This window comes from Pelobates fuscus, chromosome 5 (genome assembly GCF_036172605.1).
Source record: "Pelobates fuscus isolate aPelFus1 chromosome 5, aPelFus1.pri, whole genome shotgun sequence".
Taxonomy (NCBI): Eukaryota; Metazoa; Chordata; class Amphibia; order Anura; family Pelobatidae; genus Pelobates; species Pelobates fuscus.
The window spans coordinates 204,970,726-204,990,722 of record NC_086321.1 but is presented as its reverse complement, the minus strand read 5'-3'; the positions used below and the strand labels follow the sequence as shown (position 1 = coordinate 204,990,722).

Below are 19,997 nucleotides of genomic sequence, written 5' to 3'. Positions count from 1 at the left end.
GCTCCATTCACTCTGGCTGTAAGCTTTATAGTGTGATTGGTTGCTATCCAGGTCCATACTGTTATTGGTTGGCTTGGCATATGCAGTGTAATTGGTTATTGCCCAAGTCCATACTGCTGCTGGGTACCACTTTAACCCTATTGTATGTAAATGAAGCTGTTGGGGTATATATAGATGTGCTGTTCTCAATAAAGGCTGTTGCTGTGTTTAATCTTCACCAAGTTGTCTAGTTTTTGGAGAAAGGGCTATGATCACTGCACTACTGGAGAAAGGGTTTCCAAAACCATAAGCATAGTTGCCTGGTCCAGGGTGGAAAAGGCCCTCACAGCGATCCCAGTCAAACTTTGGTGACTGGGTCTGCAGCACTCCAGGGTCCCTGATAGCGGCAAGGAAGCAGACTTGGCAGACATCCATCACACTACTATTTACTAATTCAACAGGATAGATGATTTATAGCGAGAAAAAAACGGGTCGCAAGAGTATTCTGAGAACGGACAGCAGCTGAAATAGCCTGCCCTTCGGTGGGTCCCCGATCAGAACTCAAGCTGGTTTTAGCTCATCTTGTGCCATTACAGAGAGAACATATCTGAAGCATATCAGACTGGTCCCACCCATACAGGCAGTCCAGATCCGAAATGCCAGCAAGTTCTCTCTGCACGAGAGATACAGCAACCCCAGACGATCGTTTCAGCCTTGTTAGGCATCATCAGTGAGGCATAGCTGATATCTCTCTAGGCACCGTGAGCAAGGAGTCCACGTCTGGATTACCCTTTAAACTTATGGAGAGAAAAAAACGGGTCGCAAGAGTATTCTGAGAATGGACAGCAGCTGAAATAGCCTGCCCTTCGGTGGGTCCCCGCTCAGAACTCAAGCTGCTGGTTTTAGCTCATCTTGTGCCATTACAGAGAGAACATATCTGAAGCATATCAGACTGGTCCCACCCATACAGGCAGTCCAGATCCGAAATGACTGCACGGGAAGGGGGGGCGCTGTGAAGATTTTTCGCACAGGGCGCCTAAAGGCCTAAGGCCGGCCCTGGCTATGTTCTATATGTGTTTGAGCTTATTTCCAGCTAGTTTAATTGTATTTTTTTGGCAAACCTGGTGAAGCTTGCTGGGTTAACTCCCACTGCTGACTGCACTGTAATGAACAATTAATTGTAATATATATATTTAATATATAATTAATCATATAAAAATCATCCTATCTTCACAAATCAGACATTCTACTTAATTGATTTTCTGGTGAAGTTAAATGATGGTAACATAATGAAGAAAAATATGTTTAATGATACATTATATGCACCATAACCACTACAGTGTGTTGTAGTGGTTATGATGCCAAGATTACCCTGGTGCCCACCCAGTGTAAATTAGCAAATGGCTTGAATTCTTACGTGGGGTCCACCAGGGCACGAGTCTCTCCCTATCTGACTCTATGCCAATCGGTGTGTACAGCGGATGCTCTCAGCTAATGAGAGCACTGCAGGGTTAGCACAAGAAAGCTAACAGATGCTCCTAGGAAGAGGAGAGGCTGGGACCAGCGACTGGAAGGTCCCCGGTAAAAAGTCAATCTGTTCCAAAACAATATGACTGCCTACCGTGTGAGTGCTCCAGGACACTCTTGGCAGGATGCGGCATGTGGACTATTTATTTGATACATATTAAACTACAGAGACAGATAAAGATGTAATTATATTGTATTTTGCTCATGGTTTGTGAATTCTAGTACACATATTTCAGGGTGTATGTGAGTTTATCTGTTTATCTGTATATTTTGATTAACTAAATGTATTCCTAAGCATTTATATCATTGGTATAGCGATATTTTATTACACTATTTATATGGGTACTTTCTTTGCATTTATGTTACTGTGGTTTCAATATGTTGATAGAGACTCATGACTAACTCTACCCATTCTGTTAATAAAAATAACTGCTGTTCACAGTACGGTGTGCTGGCCCATCATTTTTATTTATAAAGCTTTGCCGGATGGCAGATCAGGGAAAATAACGTGTACTACTCAAAGTATAACACAAACTGAATTAGTGCTTGCTACTAAAATTACCTTATAAATAGTTGTCAAAACTTAAATATATATATATATATATATATATATATACACATTTATAAAAAGGTACCTAATTTTGATAGCCAGACACTTTAGAAACCTAGTCATACTCAATACTATAATTCAGCGAAAAATGTAACTCTTTAAACACGTAAATCCTATTGTGCAAAATAAAAAAAAAACAGCAAAAACAACAAAAAACAAAAAAGGCTATTCTCAAAATAGAAGACAAACTATAAATTAATGAGCAAATTGAAAAAAAAAAACATACCCCCCCTCCAAAAAACACTAATTAGCACAATTGCAGTCTCCGAATATGGGGAAAGTCTATATTCTTACAGTTAAACTTTAAAAGAATACTCCAAGAACCATCATCACTACAGTTAGCTTTAATGTTTGACTTCTTATCTGTGGTCCACAAGGTGCTACTCATTGTCTCTACTACTAGAGCAGAAGCTCCTAAACAGCAATGCTGGGCTAAGTTTAGCAGGATTAACAAAAACTACTTTAATTTAGGTAGCTTGAGGTGTGGCCCGTGTATATTACTGTTCCTTCATCTCGCACCAATAGGGAATGTGAGAAAGCACTACCCATCTTTCTCTCACATATGGTCTCATTTACAACTAACTTATTATTATCTATGGGTTTTAGGTCCTTAGAAAAATTTAAATATCAGCAGGACTGACACTTTTTCAGGTCCTGGTACACTGTGGAAGCACCCCTTGTATTTTTTCCATATTACTTACCTGTAGGTTTAGCAATGCAATGAAAAGCTACATTTTACCTCTGCAATTATGAAATGGTTAGTGTAGTGATAGCTATACATGTTTCTCATATTCAGTGAGTAATTGCATCAAGTCTAAAATCACACTTGGGGGGGCGGAGCTAAGCAACGGAGGAGAACGGTCGCATGTCGGCTGAGCTCTGAGCGACGAAGTTGAAAATATCCCAATTTACCCACCGCTAAAGGTTGGAATCACCCCAAAACGACCACAAGGTCTACCCGCGCTCCCAATGGACTAGAAAAATAAGAAACTCAAGCCTGAAAAGCCTGCGTCGGGTATGAATATTGATGAGATGTGGAGACAGGTCCGAGGAGCCACGGTCTCAAATATGGCGTCCCTACACGGCGGATGCTCGGATTTTTATACCGAGACGTCGGATGAGGAGGGGGGGGGGGGAGGGAACACATCCTGACGAGACGGTCCTCGCCACCGGCGACGACACAACAGTTGCCGAAACCGGCACCCACACCAGTGAGCATGGAGGCCATCAGAGACCTCATAGCGGACCACCACGCCAAAATCTCTGCGGATGTCGCATCGATCCGGGACACCCTGCGAGGCCTCACTGGAAGATTGGGAGCTGTAGAAGACACCTCAAGTACCCACACCGGTCAAATCTGTCAGCTCCAGCATGAAATACAGGAACTGAGGCAACATTTTACCCGAAACGATCTGAGATTTGCAGAACTTGAAGATAAACGGAGACAAAAACATCTAAAGGTCAGGGGCATCAGTGATAACATACCCGAAGCGGAGCTATCTCATGTCGCTAGACGGCTTCTCACAGCCCTACTACCACCAAAAACGGTCAAAGCTGTAGCAATCGACGGCATCTTCCGTGTCCCAAAACCCGCCAAAGCGCCAACAACTGCCACGAGAGACGTCGTGATGCAATTTCAGACCTACAGGGACAGGGCCGCAGTCCAGGCGGCCGTCCGCAACCAACCGTCCTATCCCTTCGAAGATATGCATCTTTCCTTCTATGCCGACCTCTCGTGGGCGACCTTAGCATGGAGAAGGTCTCTCCAACAAATAACCTCTACCCTGCGAGCCCACCATGTAAGTTACCGCTGGGGCCCAGCACACACCCTGCTGATCACTAGGGGGGATACCACACTCTCAGTGCGCTGTATGATAGAGGCGCCAGCAATCTTAAGGCAGCTGGACCTACCCACAGACCCACTGCCAATGCCGACGGGGAGACCCAAAAACCCACCGTCCTGGGACCCAGCTAGGGCAGCGGAATTTGTGCCCAGACTACCTGCTGGAACGCCTGTAAGCGGAGCTGACTCGTGAGACACTGCATACACCTGCCCCTCCAACCTTGTCTAATCACAGACTGGCTCAAATGGCCTGGCCACCCGGGATCTAAGTTCACACCCAGCCTCAGAGGGACACCGGCTACCTAAACCCACTCAGCAGTCGCACACCCACTTGGACTACTGAGAACACTATTTCTCTCAGCTCCCATGTTAACGATGGGCCGGTACAGGGCCGAAGAAAAGCAGCCACCACTCTTTGGAAAATACTCTATTCACCCTGCTCAGACGAGACTTGCTAATGGACACACTTACGGGCACTATACAGGTGCACCTGCAAGACTCTGAGACACCCCGACAGGGTGTAGGCTGCCGCCCGGCAATATGTGAACGGAGAGGACCCAACAGGTTACAGAGACTGTACTGTCCTATTCTTGCATGTCTGTATCGGCTCATAGCCAATCTTATGCCCCACTCAGTCCCCATGCAATTAACCGGGTACTTCAAGGGTACACAGCAGAAACTATTCACATAAGGGGAAGGGGGCCTCACGGGATCCCTCCTGGGAACTTAACAAACACACTCGCTACGAGTCCTTAGTACACCCAACCCTCCAAGACCCGACGTAAAAGCACCTCTCATTTCCCCTAGCAAACCTCATAAGAAACCATGGGCTCAAACGAAGGGCCTATCACTATGCTTATGGTGGCGGAGGTCTCATAGCAAAATCTGCCCATATTATGTGCGCGGTGAGCTTGATAACTGCAGCACACGCCTGCACTCACCGACCACCCGGTGCCTCTATCCAGCAACATAATCTTACAAATTACAGGCTTGAGTTATATAATATAATAGCCACTGTCTCTAAACATAACTTGAATATGGGTTTTCCCGGGACATCCCTCACGTCCAACCTCTAATCCAAAGCATCCCACTAATTTAAAAGCACGGATTTAGTGTTAACCCACATTGTACGACTCAAATAACCTTACTGTTTTTTCTGTTCTTTCTTTTCTTCATTAAGGGTCTTTCTTTCTATTACGCCTAGATTTTAGGTTTACCAAGCATGCACCCTCTAAGCAAGATTAAACACAATGATTAGAATTGTTCTCATCTTATATGATATAAGCTAACATTATCTAATTACCGAACGCATAGTCACTTCTTGGACCCAGCTTAATGTAACCAAGCTATAGACACAAACTAATGTTCTAACTTGTTATTATATATTAATAATGTGCCTGTTTTTTCTGTGCCCCGCATGTTACGCGTGGGAATAGTAGGAGGACTGCTTTTGGGGCACCTCTTACCTGCATGTGTAATATTTCAGCACAACAAAAATAAAAAATTTAAAATCACACATGGTTTTCAAATACTTTTTTAGCTTAAATTACTTTTCTCTTAAGGCAAGTAATTAACACTTAGATCACTTATTATTTTTCAAATATGGTACGGCCTCTAAGTTTACATAATGATTTCCACCAAGCTAAGAAGAGGTTGAATCTTCTCAGATAGCAAAAATGGGGTCAGGTTATTTCAGTGGAAAACAGCGCATTTCTTAATTTTATAACTTCCGAGCTACTATAGAATTTCTAGGACTAATTTTGTTTCAGTCTCAAGGGACAGGAAACAAAATTAACTGCACACCATATAAAATAAGAGTTACTAGACCATCACACTTTAATTACTCTCACAAAACCAAATATAATGCAGTGAATATCAGGTTTCTTCTTCATGAAAGAACAAAGGTCAAACAGAACTTGGGTTCAACAGATATAGTAGACATTGATGCAGTTTTAGATAATGGTTTGCATTTTAATAACAAATTTATTACATGCAATATTAAATCCTGAAATAGCAGCAAATATTCTTAAGTACTATTAGCTTTATCAAAAATTTGCATCCTTTTGTTACTGCTTAAAGAGCTACACTGTACTAGGCCCTCGATTAACAGCCAATCACGTCTCTGCAGTTTTTCCACTCCTTATATCCCAGTTAACGGTTAAGATCAAGTGGGGGTATATCTGCTAAACAGCAAGCACACAACAGGGTATCTGGTACAAGTCGCTCTGTGCCCCTACCTGGGAATGGGCTGGGAAGGTAACTAAGTTCTCCCACTTTATTATTATTATAGTCTCTTTCCGCTGAGCTAGGGTCAAGACCAGGAGGGACATTAAGTCCCCCCTCATTATTTTTTAAAATTAGTAGCCCCCAGAGGCTGCTCTCTAATTAGGGGCTGTAGGCGGCCACCTAAGGCCTTGCGGCTGCCAAAACCACCTTAAGACATACTGTGTCAGGTTCTCGGTTAGTGACCGAGGACGCGACACCAGGAGGGGGCCCGGCGGCTTGCTGGATATGCTGCCGGATGGGAGGTCCCTATGTGTGCCGTCTGCCCGGGAGGAAATCGCCAATCGCAGACACCGGTGTGCAGCTCCGCAATATGCAAAGCTGCAGACCATGTGTCTCGCAAATTCTGACCAATCAGAGCGGGGCCGTGGGTTACCATGGCAACGCTCTGACTGGATCTCGTGAGATACATGGTCTGCAGCTTTGCACACTGTGGAGCTGCAGACCGGCGGCCATAGCCACAGGACCACCAGGGAGAGAAACAAGGTATTTAATCACCCCCTCCATCCCAGTATTCCCCCTCAGCATTAACCATCTCTCTCCCAGTATCCCTCCCACAGCATTAACCCTCTCCCTCCCAGTATTCCCCCACAGCATTAACCTTCTCACTCACAGTATCCCCCCAGAGCATTAACCCGCTCCCTCCCAGTATTCCCCCCACAGCATTAACCCTCTCCCTTCCAGTATTCCCCCCACATCATTAACCCTCTCCCTCCCAGTATCCCTCTCACAGTATTACCCACTCCCTCCCAGTATTCCCCCTCACACCATCACCCCCTCCCTCACAGTATCCCGCCCCCCCCTCCCCCATTAGCATTGATAAAGGGCTGCTGCTCAAAACATTTGCTGCATTAACTTTGTCCTCAAATAAATTGTGGTAACACCTGGGTGTGCACACCTATAATCGATGCGCAGGACTCGTGTTTGTTTTTTGGCAGTATCCCCCCCTCCCTCACAATATTCCCTCCTCACACTATCACCCCCCTTCACACAAAATATTACCCCTCTCACACAGACTGTCATGTCCCCCACACATGGTGCAGTGTGTGTGTGTAGTGTGTGTAAAGTGAATGCAGTGTGTGTCTAGTGTGCGTAAAGTGAAAGCAGTGTGTGCATAAAGTGAATGCAGTGTGTGTATAGTGAATGAAGTGTGTGGAGTGTGTGTATAGTGAATGCAGTGTGTTTGTGTAGTAGGAAGGGGAGGCATTTTTTATTTTTTTAAAAATGTTAAATATATATATTTATTTTTTTAGTCCCCCCCTCCCTGCTTCTTACTTGGCCAGGGAGGGGGGATATGGCATTCTCTAGTGGTTCTGTGGCATGGACTGTGCAGTGGGGGCCTAGCAAGCTCTTACTTACCTTCCCAGCAGCTCCCTTCAGCTGCCCTGTGTAAATCTTGCGGCCTGAGTGCGCACTGAGCATTGCCATGGTAACCGGTGGCACCGCTCTGACGGCCGCGGGACTCACGAGATTTACACAGGGGAGCTGAAGGGAAGGTAAGTAAGAGCTTGCTGGGCCCCGCAGTCCTGGTATGTATTATTGGCAATATCGGTATCTTTATTGGCCGATACCGATATTGCCTAAAATACCGGATAATATCGGCCAGAGAGATAATCGGTCGATCCCTACACAGCACCCTCACACCCAGCACCGCCGACACACATACACAGCACCCCTCACACACACTCAACACCACTCACACACACTCAGAACCCCTGACACAAAGCACCACTCACACACACTCAGTACCTCTAACACACACACACAGCCCCCTTCACACACTGCATACCTCACACACTGCACCCCTCACACACACACAGCACCCTTCACACACAGCACCCCTACACACACACACAGCACCCCTACACACAAACACTGCACCCCTTACTGCAGTGTTTGTATTCAGCTGTTGTGTAGGAAGGGACCCAGTGCATTGCTTCGCTTGGGGGCCCATAACGCTGTTAAGCTGGTACTGCTTGTGTGTGTCAGGGAGATTGTATTTAGTGAACTTGTTTGTGTCAGTGAGCTTGTATTTAGTGAGTACGTGTGTGTCAGTGAGCTTGTATTTAGTGAGCTTGTATGTGTCAGTGAGCTTGTCTGAAGTAAACTTGTGTGTGTCACTGAACTGGTCTGTATGTGAACTAATGTATGTTCTATTGTATAGACACAACTATCTGACTGAAGCACATATGCACACGGTCTTTCTATATTTGTACTTGTACTGACAGTGTCCGCGCTGATACCCAACTCACCTAAAAGTGATAAAATGTACCTGCCTGATATAGATGCTGTGCTGTGAATGTATCTATCGCATACCAAGTATGCATGGTACTGTTGGTGGGAACTTGGTGTTATAAAGGTCTACTCAATAAAGAGAGAATTGCAGGGAATTGAGATGGGAATTTCAAACTTTAGGTCTAAATAGTGCAGCTGAATGGGAGAATTTTTCCAACCCGGCTACTTTCGCCTTAAGTTTAAAATTACCACCTCAATTCCCTGTAATTCTCTCTTTATTGAGTAGATCCTGTAATCTGCACTATAATAAGTAGGGCGGAGATTAAGTATGTGGGTTGGTCATAGTGGGTGGAGCTTTGTGGCAGTGGGTGTGGTAAATTCTCAAGGTAGTAATTGATAGCTGTGCTGCAAAGTGTCCCTGGAATTTTTTTTCAAATGTTTTCAAATGAGTGGCCAGTGAAGTTATCACTAGGCTGTAATGTAAACACTGCATTGTCTCTGAAAAGACAGTGTTTACAGCAAAAATCCTGAAGGTAATGATTCTACTCACCAGAACAAATTCAAAAAGCTGTAGTTGTTTTGGTGACAATAGTGTTCCTTTAACTAGCTGGTGACAATCGTATCTCCAAAGGACTTAATCTATATCCTCTTTGATCTATTCAATTAGATTATGAACAGGCCTATAGATACAAGGCAAATGCCCCAGCCCTCATTTAGACAACCTTCCCACACAAATCAAATGTTGCTTCCATTGTTCCGTGCATCACAAAGTGTGAGAATTTCTCCAGTGAAAAGCCACTAGAGGGCATTTCTCCAGTGAAAAGGCCACTAGAGGGCATTTCTCCAGTGAAAAGGCCACTAGAAACCGTTTTCATCAGATTTATTTATATGTATATGTACCTCTTACTTGAGTAGTGTTATTACACGTTTTCAAGTATAACTAATTAAAACCTCACATTCTTTTTTATTAACTTTAAACCTCACCTCTGCCTTTTTCCAGTTGCATGTCTTGCCTTCTAAAAAACGATGCCTTGCATATAGAAGGTGGTCGCTCACTATCGATTGATAGAGTAAAAATAAATTTTCATTGTAAGTCAACTGCAATATGCTTTACCTGTGACACTAGTCCTTTTGAAAAAATGTCAATACATCTAGATTGCTGGTTGTCATCAAAACAGATTTCTTCTGGTACAATAGAAAATTCACTATGAAGAGTTGTGATTTGCCAATCTTTTTTTTTTTTTAAAGAATGTTGTACCCAAACATGCCCTTATGTTGTAGGTATTTTTTTAATTTTTTTTTTAAATAAACAAACTATGTTTTGGCAAATCACAAAATGTGCTGCTGTTCCTCCTATAGGTACTCTTACATTCCAGGTGCATCTAAAAAAACGCTTAAACTTCTAAATACACCCCCAACAATTACACTCACTTGTCTATATCTATTTAACCTTATTACATGATTTGTTTAAATACATTTTTGTGTTATTATAAAAGTTTTATGGTGCATACTTTGCAGCACATGGTGATTTATTTTCTGCTTGATTGGTGATGAGATCAAGGGCTCCTACCATTACAGTAACATTCCAAACACTATAGCCCGCTGTAGTGGTGAGGGTGCAAGAAGTGCCTTGTCATTGGTTCATTGTAAATAGTAAAACAGTGTTTAGTAATCCCCTGCAGAAAAAGCCAAATGTAGCTATAGAGTAAAGTACAGCCAATTTAGACCCACACTCACTGGCTGAAACTCTCAGCTCAAACAAACACTCCTGCATGGCTCCTGGTGGAGCCTGCTAAGTTGTCAAACTACTCTAAAATGGAGCCAATCCTGCCCTAATTCTCATGTATCTTTATATTAATTAATATCTTTTCTTTATTAAGAAATTATGACGAGGCATGCAAGTCTAGATTAGTTTAGTAATGCATAGCTCTACAGTTGTAAACATACAACACAACTACTGTGATATTCAGCAAGCAACAGACATCCACCTTTCCTACAATACTTGTGGAACGACATATGACTAACGGTGAAGACTTGCTTGTCCTATATTATTATTATTATGATATTTATATAGCGCCACTAAATTCCGCAGCGCTTTACAATGGGTGGACGAACAGACATGTAGTTGTAACCAGACAAGTTGGTCACACAAGAACAGAGGGGTTGAGGGCCCTGCTCAATGAGCTTACATGCTAGAGAGAGTGGGGTAAAATGACACAAAAAGGTAAGGATAGTATTAGACTAGTGATAGTTGCAGAAGTCTAATACTATCCTTACCTCTAAAACAAGCTATTAAATTCACCTGAACTTACAGCCTACTTGCCACTAACTCATTTTGAAAATAATTCAGAATTTAAAAAGTACCACTCAGTGCATTCGAAAGCAAATTCCATTATTTTTCTATTAAGCATTCCTTTCAATGAGATCACTTTTTAACCTTCGCTAACTTCACAAATCTACCTGCGCTGCTGTATAAATACTGAGCAATAGCTATACTAGGTGTTAACAACCTTGTATTTGCAATAGTCCTGGCTGAAGTCTTATTACCAACAATCACCCCATAAATTTTATTTTCCCACACTGTTCTTGCCACTGCAAAATGTATCCTTTGCGCAACATGTTCAAGGAACTGTCCTGCAGAGAGTAAACACTGTTCCAGGCATATAACGTGATGTTTTAAAAACATGCTGAAGGTGAAGTTAATGTCCACAGGCTAACAAAGGTGTCTCTGATATAACCAAAATATTGTGAATACGGGGGCTTAACAGTTCCATCTAATGTATTCCTACACATTATAGGAATTATTAAACCACATTAACAATCTAACTTTTTATTAAAACAAGTCAATGTGTCCATATATATATATGTTAAAAGGCCATTAGGCCTGAATTTGTGGGCGGAGTTATGGCCCCTACTTAAACTCCTAGCCCCTACTCACCTCTGCAGTTCAAGCTGTTTGACTTCTCCTTAGCAACCAGCACTTCCGGTCCGAAGTTCCCGCCAAAAAAATTAAAGTTTCCAGCAGGAGTCCTGTCGCCAGCAGATTCCTCTGTCTCCGACCTCCATTGCTACCACCCAGCATCTCCCCGGCCTTGGTACCCGGCTTCCGGTCACGAGACCGGCATGTCCACCCAAACATAACGTGGGAAATAGTGTTCGGCTATTTCCCACGTTCGGGCCTAAAAACGTAGGGGTACGCTCCCTTCACAAATACTTTACCTGTTTTGTGCATAAATTACCCGTTTGTGCACTTCAGCGGTTCGTGCGGCTAAACAGCTGACCGCAGGGTACACTCACTTTCGTGGATTCTTTCGTGCGGTCTAACAGCTGACCGCAGGCATCATGTATGCACACAGTTCTTTCCTTTAGTTCGTTTTTGGCCGAACACAGCCTGTTTTTTACTGCTTAAATCCCTTATCTTGCACCATGTTAAGCTGTTATACCGTTCGTTCATACGAACGAACAGATTACTTCTTACAGCCTTTCACTCAATTTTCTGTCTGGTGTTAAGCATGTTATTTTCAAACAGCATGAAGTCAAATTTGCATAAATTAAGCATGCCATGGCTATGTTTAGCATTAAATGGGACATATAAATCATATATACTATGGAACCCACTTAGATGTAATAACTGGGAAGAACACACCTTAGGGGATTCATACTAAATGTCACCCTGCACTGTTGATTCACTTTTTCAGTCAATTTAGTCTCACATGTTACCATTAATTTCTTTACCTAACATGACTACACGACTAGTCTTTCATTAACTACGGTTCTCTCATAAAAAAATCATACGTTTATTATCTTTTATAGTATGCCAATAGGTTAAGCTCTCACAACTGTTCATGCATATCTCCCATATGCAATCACCACGGTTCCTTTTCGTCAGGCTCAGTACTGACCATAGGCACGATCGCTCAATCACTGTTTCCGGTACTTAGCCCTGTGTATGATTTTAGGCGCCTCTACATTTCCTTCAAGTAGACATCAGGAAGTATCATCCCAGTATCCTGTCTTACAGCATCAGGTATAGTGGTTTACTCGTTACATTTATCTTCCCCTGAGGCATCAATCAGCCTCCATGGGAAACTCCCCACCCCCCACAGGCTGGTTCTAAACTTCTACATGGGCTACGTTGAAGACCCCTCACCACGATCTCACCAACGTCTCTCTGCTACTACTATTTCATAATTGTACATAACTTCTTTCTTTGCAGTTTCTTCAAGTTTTCTATGCTATCAACCACCTACAGCCAACCTGGTATCCTGTATTTCAGTACCAGGTATTGTTAATCTTACTCACTATGATTATGATTCTCCTAGAGGCCTCACTCAGCCTTCTTTCATTACATTACCTAAGTATGGTAACCGGGGGCTTGTCTCTAAGTATGGACCAACATTCAGGTCCCTCATCTTACACGGGTTCTTATGTTATAGTATCATTGATACACACTTCTTCATATGTTTGACATATTTTTACATACATCATGCATACCAGTGGCACGCTTCAGGCCCACTAGCATCTATCTTATCCCTAGGATACCTTGACGGACCTGTTTTCTTCCGAAGCAAATCATATTCAAGACCTTCTGTGTCATGCACTAAGTGATAAGCGTTATACTCAAGGTTAGTATCTACATGTGTTCGGGCACATCATTAAGGTGACAAGCCCCATCAGGGTAGAGAACTGGCATTTAGGGATAGGTGCTGGCCTTAGCAACCCTAACTAAGTTCACTAGTCCCGCAAGGCCTACTCCCCACCCCAACACGGAGGTTCAGCCCTACGGCCAAAATCATAGTTAGCCACCTCGCTCGCCCTTCTTTAGGGCTACAGTTAGGGTTTCCCAAGTCATGGCCACACGTATTCAATCTCCTACAGTCATCGAGAGGCCAACATGCCGCCACCACATTCTAGTGGCCACAACTTCCCTCGGGCAAAGTCATAGGTAGAGCCTCTCACCGCCACTTGGCATTAGCAGGGCTTCACCTGTCACTTGGTTTTAGTTAAGTTCTTCACCTCGGCACTAGTTAGCAGGCCAGTTCTCCAAAGGTCTCGTTCCTCATTCACACTACCCTACTTAACTTAAATCATTATTCCTTTTTCAGAATGTCACAAGAATCTATTCCCATCGACGATCTACCATTGGACAAAGAACCCAGCGCGCCAGTCAGGCCTTGGTCTCCAGAGGAATCCCTCACCCCCTCTACCCCCAGGTCCCTGAGATCTTGGACTATCCCAAAAATTGCAGCAGAACTTAGACTCAGGGGTATCCCCTTTTCAGCCACCGCAAGGCAGAGCTGTACAGGCTCTTGACGGCTCAGGCCAAGAACCCAGGCCCGGCACTGGCTCAAAAGGGCCGTCTACCAACACCTCCGATTCTACACAGGAGACCCTGACAGCTATTCTGGCCAACCTCCAAACCATGAATAGCAGATTGCTAAAAGTGGAATCAGCCATAGCCACCTCAGGTGACCTATCAGGCCTTCAGGTCCTCCCCTGGTAATCTCTACTGTTCCGTCTGGCACCCCCTCTCCCTCCCCGTCCCCCACCAGCCACAACCACTACCCCATATGTCTCACCTGCTCACTCCGTTCCAGCTTCCATAAAAAAGGAAATACTGGATGGGAAGGACGTGAACCTAGTTTCCTTACTCACAGCCTCACAAGATGTCCTTGAGAACCAAGCATACAATTACGGGGACATCTCAGTGGTCTTAAAAACTAGAGACCCACGCCTTAACAAAAAACTTTCTATCCCCCAGTTCGTTAGAGCTTTTGGGATATATCGAGATGTCATTTGCACAGTGCATCCTCTTAGGAGGGAAGAGCTTGATCTGTACATGCATAAGGTACTGTACTTGGGCATAAAGTACGGAGGGTCCTCCTTCTATGACAACCACAAGTTCGTGTCGGCCAAGGCAGCAACTCATCTGGCCCAATTTAACATCAGAATTGACTGGTGCCAGATGGACACAGAACAATTTTACAGACACTTTGCCGGATTGAGGCCCCCGTCCTGTGCCTCCTGTAGCTCAACATCCAACTTCACTGACTTGTGCCCTTGTGAGGCAGACCCTTCCACTTCTCACCACTCCACCCCACACACTGGACAAGAAGGCGGGCAGAGGGACAAGCTAGGCAGACCCATTGCGTTCCTGGGCAAGGCGCAGGTGTGCAATAACTTTAACGCTGGTTTCAGAGCACATACCAAGACCATGTGCCAACCCGACTTTTACCTAAAAAAATTACTAACCGAGGTTAACATAGACATTGTGGCTTACTACCTGCGTTCCCACCCAGCCAGGGATTTGGTAGATTATTTGGGGACGGGTTTCTCACAGGCCTCATTGCCATCCCCACAGGCACACTCGAATGCCCTAACCTACTGTCAGCGTCTAACAACCCTCTTACGATGGACCACCTACTGTCAACAGAAACCAAGGCTGGTTTCATGATTGGCCCTTTCACAGCATCACCATTTTCATCCTGGTGCACCAACCCCATTGGGGTAGCCGTGCACAAGTATTCAAATAAAAAAAGATTGATTATCGACCTCTCTACACCTCATTCTTCTTCCATCCCCAGCATCAACTCTCTCATACCCGCTGAGGAGATTTCACTGCACTACGCTAAAATTGATGACGCAATGCAAGCTATCATCACAGCAGGCAGCTAGGGACGGTTGAGCAAGACCGATATTACCAACGCCTTCAAGCTCCTACCAATTCACCCCTCACTATGGCACTTGCACAGTGTTAAATGTTGGGACAGGTATTATTTTTCAACCCGGCTCACTTTCGGGTCAAGGAGCAGCCCCAAGCTGTTTGACATTTTCGCAGAGAGTTGGCTGCTCCTAAACATAGTTACGTGTCCGTCCGTTATCCACTATTTGGACGATTTTTTGTTGGTAGAACCAGGCACACAAACACCAAGCAGCATTTACAGCACCACAGCCCTTTTCACTACACTAGGGGTACCCCTGTCACCAAGTAAAACGCTTGGACCCTCTACCAAGCTAATTTTCTTGGGCATAGTCTTAGACACTGTATCTTTTCAAGCCAGCCTACCACCCGAGAAATTGACCCGCATTAGGGACGAAATCGGCCTGTTTCTGCAGAGTGATACATGCACCAGAAAGGGACTCCAGTCCTTATTGGGGTCCCTTAACTTTGCGATGCGTATTATTCCACAGGGCAGATCATTCGTCTCTAGGCTACTGTGTTTACTCCATGGGGTGCCCGACTCTGCCCAATTACTGCCCAATTACATTGGATGATCCTGCCAGGGCAGATTTGCACATGTGGAGTAACTTCTTGGCCAAATGGAATGGGCCATACCTCCACTATCCGAGCTCATACCTCCACTATCCAAGCTCTCACCTACTATCTACACAGACGCAGCAGCACACACCGGGTTTGCAGCTATTTTCGGCAACCACTGGTTTAGGGATAACTGGCCCAATGAGACGGATGCCTTGCTGCCCATACATGGGGTCATCTCTGGACCGGCAAGGCAGTTAAATGCTACTCAGACAATTCAGCAGCTTGCAAAATTATTAACAAGGGGCGGTCATCCTCTCTAACCATCATGAGGCTGATTCGCAAGCGGACTTGGCTGGCAGCAACTGCTCAGTTCCACCTAGTCTGCGTACACATTCCGGGTATCCATAACACAGCTGCTGACGCTCTTTCCCGCTCTCAATTTCAGGTTTTCTTCCAGGCACTCCCTATGGCCCACCACCTACCATCCAGGATACTACCTTTTTTTTTCACTGCAGTGTTTCACTTGCAACAAGACTTCTCCATTAAAACCATGGTGGCTTTTGCCTCCTTCTGTCACCTACACCTCAAATTATCCTATAATACCATTAAGTTTTACCCTACCGGGGTACAACCCGACGTCCTCACTAACTTTCCTAATCACTGACCTTTCCTAGCATCATACCCTATTAAGAACATCCTTAAAAGTATTCACAAGGTTACAGTTCCCCCTGTCACTACCAGATTGCCTATAGATGGTTCTATTTTTAGACTACTTAGCGACCTGCTAGACAAATCCCCGTTTGACTATCACACTAACCTGGTTATAAAAGCCGCCATCTTTATGGCTTTCTATGGTTTCTTCAGACCGAGGGAGCTCACAGTCATACGCCAGGTAGATACCACATCAAGCCTGAAACTATCTCATCTAAAGCAAGTAGATGACCACTATGTACTTTCATTACCTTCCACAAAAAGCTAACCACACCAATCATCCCACTATCATTCCTCTCTTCCCTACCGAGAATGCCTGGTGTCAAAGTACTTGACATTTTCCTTGTATCTCACCACACACACTCACTGGACATTCCACTACTACTCCAAGGGCACCCACTCACCACAGCTAAATTCACATCTCACGTCAGAACTCTACTATCAAGGTTGGGCTACAACCTGGCTTCCTTCTCCGGTCACTCCTTCCGTATAGGCGCAGCATCTTCAGCATCAAGCTCAAACACACCAGTCCACATCATTAAGAGACTGGGCCGCTGGAAACCCTCTATTTACAATACCTACATACCACGACCGGAGAGGGAGCTTAGACAAGCTTTCAGAAGTCTCGCTTTGTAACTTGCAATAAAGTGTGTTTTCTTTGAATCCTCCTTTTGCCCTCTTTTTATTACAGGCCTACTCGTACATAGGTTTCGGCACAACTCAACGAACTTTGCTTCTTCTGATACATTCCATAACCTATTAGAAATTCTGAGCACAAGTTAAATGGCCATTAGGCCTTAATTTGTGGGAGGAGTTAAGGCCCCTACTCACCTCTGCCGTTCAAGCTGTTTAACCCCACCCACCTACACTCATCTACGTATTACATTTCACCTTTGTGGGCCCTCTTTTTATTACAGGCCTACTCGTACATTGGTTTCGGCACACCTCAACCAACTTTGCTTCTTCTGATACATTCCATAACCTATTAGAAATTCCGAGCACAAATATATATTCATATTTATAAAGTTAGAATCACTGACTAAATGTATAGTACAGAGTAAGCAGACACACATATATATTCATATTTATAAAGTTAGAATCAATGACTAAATGTATAGTACAGAGTAAGCAGAATTGAAGAATTAAACTTTAACTGGTATTCTTGGGGTTGTCGATAGTCTAACTTTTTTCATGCAAAGCAAAATAGCATTCATATAATATATTTTCACTATTTTGACCCATTTATTTTTTGTTACATATACAATAATTTGCAAGGTTTATGAGGGCCAAGGTGCAAATTAGTTTCACTTTGTTTCGCTGTATAGTGTTGTAGCTAGAAAAACTAAAGAATTGTCATAGGGAATAGATTCATGCAAATTGTGAAGTACATACATATTTTTTTCTTTACATGTAGTGGTTTGAGATATTGGACGATTCACATTTGGAAATCTTTATTTATTTATTTATTTATTTGCTATGTACATTGTTAATCTGCTAGGTGTTTGTTATATTCAAAGTGAGATAGGGAGATAGAGTTGCAGCAATTTTTTCCTAGGCAGCAGCTATTAGGCAAGTACAGCCAAGAAGAGAGCCCCATCTAACAATTGAACCAATCTTTGTGTGTTTTTCTCTGTGTGTATGCTTGTCTGCTCCCAGCCATTCCTGTTTCTGTTAATGGAACACGCTGTGGTAGTCTAGCTATTGCGGAAGCAAAACTTTAAAAAGTGGATATAAAATGATACAGAACATTTGAGAATTTTATGATGTCTCTAGAACCTCTTGATAATTTATTATTTTCAGAAAAAAACTAAACACTATACTGTTAAAGTGAAACTATGCACTATGCATTACAGAGAATTAAAGGACAAAAAATACATACAAATTTAAAAAAAAATAAAGGTACCTTGTTGTTTAGTGGGCCTACTCGCAGCTATTATCCTGGTAGGCACTCTTATCCTATAAACTTCTGTCCAGTAGAATTTATGGAAAAGTAATTTATCCCCCAAGACCAGGCCCACTCATCACTTAGGATCACTGTAACTGCTCTGTACACCGACAGTAGCCAAATTATGTGCGCAGGCTATATACACCAATAATTGAAGCTGAAATCACGAATACATAGCTTCACAAAGTTGGTTTGATGCTTATAGTGTGACTAATACAGTTTGATTTACTAAACCGAGAATTCAAAGTGAATTTCAAATTAGCCTAAATGAAAGCATGGCATGAATTTTTCCACCAGTTAAAGTATCAAATCTATCTAAATACACATACAGACCCTTCATCAATGTGTCATTAGTTAAATCAATTCATAAAAGGTTAGAGCACTCGAAGGACATTATATCATTCATTTATGAAGATGTGATATTGATACAAGTCAGATAGTGATAAAAGTCGTGACAGTGAGCTGAAATGTTGCTTTTCCTACAAAATAGAGTAAATAAGTAGTTTAAAGGGGCACTAAAGTCACTAGAACAACTACAGCTTATTGAATTTGTTCTGGTGAGTAGAATCATTATCTTCAGGCTTTTTGCTGTAAACACTGTCTTTTCAGAGAAAATGCAGTGTTTACATTACAGCCTAGTGATAACTTCACTGGATGTATGTTCGAGATACTTCCTGGGTCATGGCTGCCTAAAATGCATCCAAACATTCAGTGTCTCCACCCTCTGCATGTAGACACTGAACTTTCCTAATAGAGTTGCATTGATTCAATTCATCTCTATGAGGAGATGCTGATTGGCCAGGGCTGTGTTTGAATTGTGCTGGCTCTGCCCCTGATCTGCCTCTTTGTCAGTCTCAGCCAATCCAATAGGTGCAGGCAGTGGGCAGGGACAAAGTAAGCAGCTGCAGACTTGAATACAAGTAAGATTTTACTATATTTAGGGAGGCATGAGGGGGACAAGGGGGATAGATGGTGGCTTTAACCCTATAGGGTCAGGAATACATGTTTGTGTTCCTGACCCTGTAGTGCTCCTTTAAAGCACACATGCTATGCAATAATGATGGGGGGTCAGTATAAGGGGTAAACAATGTGGTCTAAAAATTGTTGTTGAGTAGGTGCACCTTTCCCCCCCCCCCCCACCCCCCTCCTTGTATAAACATTTAAAATCTCCTAGGTATTACACAACATAGAGCTATCAATACTGTGGGCAAATATTATTTTGGAGCAGACAGCTGAACCTAAAATGGATTTCATATTGTTCAATCACTCAGCCTGCTCACATTATTTGTGGCTTCGCTTGCAATGCAAAACCAAAACAAATGTGAAGAACCTAAACATATTCAAGACAGAAATGCAGTGGAAGGCCCCTAACATCTGTTTGTATTTTATGACTACCATTTGAAGGTCACTCCCCTGAGAGAAATAAGGAAACCCAGCAAAGTGCTTGCTCAATATCTGGCCCAACTAAGTAGCATGAAGGAACATGCTTTTTTTTAACCAACACAGGTGATTCTACATGACATTCTGCTGCCAAGGTAAAAAATAAATAAACAAAAGCTGCAAGAGAGGCAACACTCTGAAATTGAAGTACCTGAAAGCAAAG

The 19,997-nt window shown here is 43.4% G+C and overlaps 1 protein-coding gene across 1 annotated transcript in view; it reads right to left on the bottom strand.

Annotated features, from left to right (window-relative positions):
* FANCC (FA complementation group C) overlaps nucleotides 1-19,997 on the bottom strand; it is a 220,412-nt gene that overhangs the window by 29,720 nt on the left and 170,695 nt on the right. The window lies entirely within an intron of this gene.